This window comes from Myotis yumanensis, unplaced genomic scaffold (assembly GCF_028538775.1).
Source record: "Myotis yumanensis isolate MYYU_CA2020_CCGP unplaced genomic scaffold, mMyoYum1.0.hap1 SCAF_15, whole genome shotgun sequence".
NCBI classification, from domain to species: domain Eukaryota; kingdom Metazoa; phylum Chordata; class Mammalia; order Chiroptera; family Vespertilionidae; genus Myotis; species Myotis yumanensis.
The window spans coordinates 27,464,804-27,469,920 of NW_027223766.1; the positions used below are offsets into that span (position 1 = coordinate 27,464,804).

General features: G+C 41.2%; 1 non-coding gene across 1 annotated transcript; it reads right to left on the minus strand.

The window, feature by feature from the left end:
* Window positions 1-3,708: 3,708 nt before the first annotated feature.
* On the minus strand, window positions 3,709-3,814 carry LOC138993601 (U6 spliceosomal RNA). The gene has a single exon (XR_011468316.1). It is a non-coding gene; the product is annotated as a U6 spliceosomal RNA (small nuclear RNA).
* Between the last annotated feature and the right edge of the window lie 1,303 nt (window positions 3,815-5,117).

Sequence of the window (5,117 nt, forward strand, 5' to 3'; positions counted from 1 at the left end):
GAGGCTCAGATTGGCGCTGGGAGGAGGGCTCCAGGTGAGGCTGCATGAAAGAAGTGAAGAGTGAAATCTTCAAGGATGGGGACATTTTGGACCCATGGGGAGAGGAGTTGAGAGGATGGAGCAGCCTTCCCCAGAAGGGAGCTGCATGAGCAAAGGCCTGGAGAGAAGGCAGCTCAGTTATCTTCAGAGGCTGCTCAGAACTCAAGCTGGGTTTGCAGATGTATATGTACTCAGGGAAAGGGCTCCACGAGCATATCATTTGGGGAACATGGAGATTTCAATTATTAGCATACTGAAGGCTCTGAGAAGGCCCTTTCCTTAAAGGAAAATTTACATCTACAGTAAGTCCTCACTGAACATCGCAGATAGGTTTTTGAATGTTTAGGAAAACCAATTTTACCATAGAGTAATAGGTATAAACAAGAATTAAGTTCCTATGGCATCTCATCAGTGTTGTAAGGAAAGAATGTTGGACCCAATGACATTAAGAAATGGTGTTATTTGAGGACCTGTTGTATCTAACTTTGTTAAACTTAAACAAATTTATATGAGCAGGAAAGACTTTTACACTGAGATGCAGAGTGTTGGAAATGTGGTTTAGCTATATTTCCAGGAAGAAGGAATGGGTTTGCGAGGCATCTGGTGGTTTGCTTATAAACACACTCCTCAGACTGACCTATTGGCCCAGTAGCAGGACAGAGCTCCCAGGCCACAGTTCTTTCTTCTTTATCACCTAGTCCACTACTCACCCCCGCCCCCCCGACAAAAAATAAGTAAAAAGCAATTGTCTTCAAAGAATTTTGCTCCTTTTCCCTCAAAGTATTTTTAAAAAACTATGTACCCCCTTACCTCTTTCTTAGTTAACCTGTAAGTTTTTCTTCATAAATTCAAATAATTGCAAAGGATAAAACTTCAAACATACTTATTGAAAAATTTGAAATAAAATAATACATCACTCTTTTAAATTAACCCAGTGGCATAAAGATTCCATAGTCTTTGGCACCCACTATCATCTAATTTAAAAAAACGAACAAACATGAACAGCTTTTACTTAAATTTACAAATTTTGAGACGGCATAGGGACTTGGGCCCAGGAATGAAGAATATTGGGTGCACAAGAAGCCAAGGTAAGGCTAGGTGGTCAGAAGAAACACCAGATGAGCTGACCTCAGAAAGATCACCACCTCTCCACTCCCTACTCAAAAACACAGAGTTAGCTGATTTTATCCCTTACTGTGGATGTTAAACTACTGACACTCATGCAATTTGATCAAAGTCTGACCCTTATATATCCTTTCTAGGGTGGCAGAAATGAGAAGTCTGCCATCTTGCCACATAGTGAAGGTGTGAACATAGTTACTAGGCAACACAGCTGGAAAGGGCAAGTAAACCCATCCTAACATGGAAAATTCCACTCCTGAACCCTTCACAAGCCTTTTCACATAAGCCCACCCTGTTCCTGGCTTAGAAAAGCAGCCAAATACAGCCAGCCCCTGAACCAGTTCAGAGGATTTTCTTTTCCTCTGTGCTGCCTCCCTTGTGCTCAAGCATAAGCTTAATAAAATCTGTCTGGAAATTTCTCTGGTATTTTCTCTCCATTTCTATCTTGGGGAATCCAAGAACCCCAATGCTGGTAACAATTCTGTATCACATCTTTTCACCTTAAAAAAATCACATTTTTATTTCCCCCCCAATCACAGAATTTTCTCTTATTGTAACATATTTTCATGTTTGAAGATCTTTTATTGATCAACCTATAAAAATTTTCGGCAACAAAAATATTTTCCCACATTGAAAAACAATGATTTTTTACAACTCCAAGGCTCCAAGTTGCAAAACAAATTTTGTTTAGATTGTGTTGTCATTATAATTATTAGTAATTCACAATTGATCCAAATAATATATATGTATATGCTATATACTTTAATAAAGACTAAAATATTATTGTAAATGCTTCTCTAGATGATAAATATGAGGTGAAGTTATATTTTTCCATTAGTGGCTCTATAGATATAAAAATTTTAAATTGTTCTTTTGTTTGGTACCTTGGGTACCATGCTTTGTATGGCAGTAAAATATCTCTCTCTTTTTTTATTTTTTTTTCAGAATGGGAGAAAACTGGGGAAGGGGACTTGGAAAGGAGAATTGGCTTGCTAACTCAAGATGCTTTCTTATACAGATCAATCATGTAAAAGAATACACATTTGATAATTGTGGACCTGAACGTTGTTTCCTCTAAATTGATTTTATTTGTGCCTGTATATGCTTTGGGAGGTCTTCATATGAATATAGCTCTGCTTGAAGATTGCTGATGTATAGAAATGAAAAATGGCCCTACTGTCAGGATATAGAGTCATTTTGCTCATAATTGGCTACATTTCCCTAAATAAATTACATAACCTCAAAGGAGTAAGTCTCCTCCTCTTTCAAAGAACTTCAAGGCCCGTATGGTACCCACATTCTGATTCCCAGGCACTCTTCTGGGGGTGGAAGTGATGATATCACTGAGGCTGCACTTATTACTGAATATCTCCATCAAATCATCTTTTCCAAGCAATTAGATTCTGTAGCAATCTCATATCCACAAATCAAACAGATTTATGAAATTAATCTTTGACCTTTGCAGCAACTAGAAAGGAACTTAGATGAAGGGAACAGAGCTGTGGGGCACTTCTTTTCTTTTTTGATCAGATATTTGGTTTCCAGAGCTTGCATGACTGATTCTGTGCTTCAATGACTCTCTTATAACCTTAGCATGTAAAAATGGAAAAATTCCCCTGACATTTTCAGGAAACATTTATTACAGATGATTTTATACGTCTGGTGAGAATGGGCTAAATGATTTTTCACAAGAGCAGGGTTTGGCAGAAAGCCTGTCCTCCTTTGGTCCCCCTCTTGCCAAAAATCACTCCAGAGCCGACCTGAAGGCCTCTTGATTTCCCTCCCATATGAGGTCAGATTGAGAAAAGGCTTAGGTGGGAGTAACCCTTTCATTTACAGTGAGACACAAGGTCCCTGTACAGGTGGAGGACCTCTCCATATCTGCGTTTCTGGGAAATGCCAGGCAAAACTCAGTGCCTTTATCTTCCTGGAAAGAACATGATGTCCCAACTGGTCACATAAAGTCAACCATACGGTGGATGTGCATTACCAGTGGGTATGGCCGGATTGTTTTACTCTTAACCCTGCCTCACACCATTCATCCGCTTATCTTCCTGACACTGGGAGATGTTTGAGTTTGTGATCCTTATTCTAGAAAACCTCTTCATGATTATGTACAAGGTTTCATCATCAGATGCTACATGATTTTCTGGGCAAAAATGTCCACTCTCTTCACTGGTGGCAAATGTACCTTCTATTATCATGAACTGGCTGGAGAACAAATGTATAGCATGTTGGGGTCTTTGACTTGGATGGATGTGCCCTAGCTCATGTGAGCTCACCTACAGAGCATGTTGGGATTGTAACAGCGTAGGCCCGGTGATGGACAGAAAGTGGGACATAGCTTATGGGTGCTGGAAAACCAATGGGCAGGAGAAACTGGCCCAGGGGGCAGCCTGGGGATCTGACCCTCAGTGTATAATGGATATGGCAAGTTTTGTATTTTTTTAAATTGTGACAAGTCATGATTTTGCTATTGAGGCCATCCACTGTGTTTTGACTTATATTTCTTCTAAAGGATGTGAGGACACCCACTGGGGCACTTCAAAAAATACAGAACACTTCATGAATTTGCATGTCATCCTTGTGCAGGGCCATGCTAATTGTCTCTGCATCATTCCAATTTTAGTATATGTGCTGCTGAAGTGAGGACTGGATGTGGCAAGTTCTTAAGTGTTTGTGCAGGTGTGTATTTGGACAGGGAGGTTTGATCTGCAAGTGAGGTTTCTCCTCACCACACCTCTATGGTAGGAGGTTCCAGGAGGTTGGCAGTACTCTAGGAGTCTGGGCAGCAGGGCCTGAACAGGAAGGATAGCAGCGTGAGGTACTTTGGGTGTGGGTTTTCATTCAGAAAGCTCAGGTTCAGGGAGGGATTGAACGGAATTAGGGCCCAGGCCTAGGGAATGACCAGAGCAAACTTCAGGGGCTGGAGTTAAGGATTCTGTGGATTCCATGGGGTGAGCCCAGGTTCATCCTAGCACAGTCTAAGTGACTACAAGCAGGGAGATTCATCTCAGACCTTGCCTGTTGTTGCTGCTAAAGCTTCTGTCCTTATAGACAAGAGAATGAGGGGATTGAAACAGATGACAGATGTGGACGTCATCATGGACTGTAACATGCAGGCAACAGGGCCAACAAATCTACGTGTGTGTGGGAAAGTGTGTTGATGATAGTGGTGCCCTTGCTCTCCCAGTGTTGACCTCACCCATGTCCTTGGATGAGGCCAGGAATGGAAGGGCATATGCTGATGAGACTGTGATTGACAATTGACATCTCTATGAGATGGTGCTCATAGCTTGCCTTTGTGTGTGCCTCTGGGTTTTTTTTTTTCTTTCTTTGATAAATCCATCCTGTAAATTATACTCTGTTTCAGAATTCGCAGAAATATGACTTGTCCTCTAATCTAAAAAGCAGATTCATATACTTTTATGATTCTTAGGAATTTATATTTGCGATAGTTAACTTTTTTTTCCCTTCTGGGATGTAGTGACAGAGTGAGATGAGGAGCATGTTATAATCTCCTTATCCCCAAACTCCAGGACCCCAACCCCTCCTCAAGGAACTCACAGCCTGGCTAGAATTGAAGGTCCATCTATTCCTCTGATAGACTTGGAAATATGCTGGAGGTAAAAACAAGATGGTATCAGTGGGAAGAAGAGATTAATTCTGTCTGGAAGCTTCTTGAGGGAAGATTGAGACATCAATGGAGCCTGAAGGAGAGACAGTTACAGTAGAAATTGCTTTTTCTGAAGTAGAAGAATCACAAACAACCCAGTGACAATGTTGCCCAGGGCAGACCTTTTCCGAAGAGCTGTTTGAGACAGAGACCTCGTCTGTGAGTCTGAACTTAAATGGGAGAAGGTGAGAAGAAGGGACAGAACTTTATAAAACTCAGGAAGTGCTCCCAACTTCTAGAGAGAAAGGGGGTCAGGTAAACACTGAGGCAGGGCTTTGGC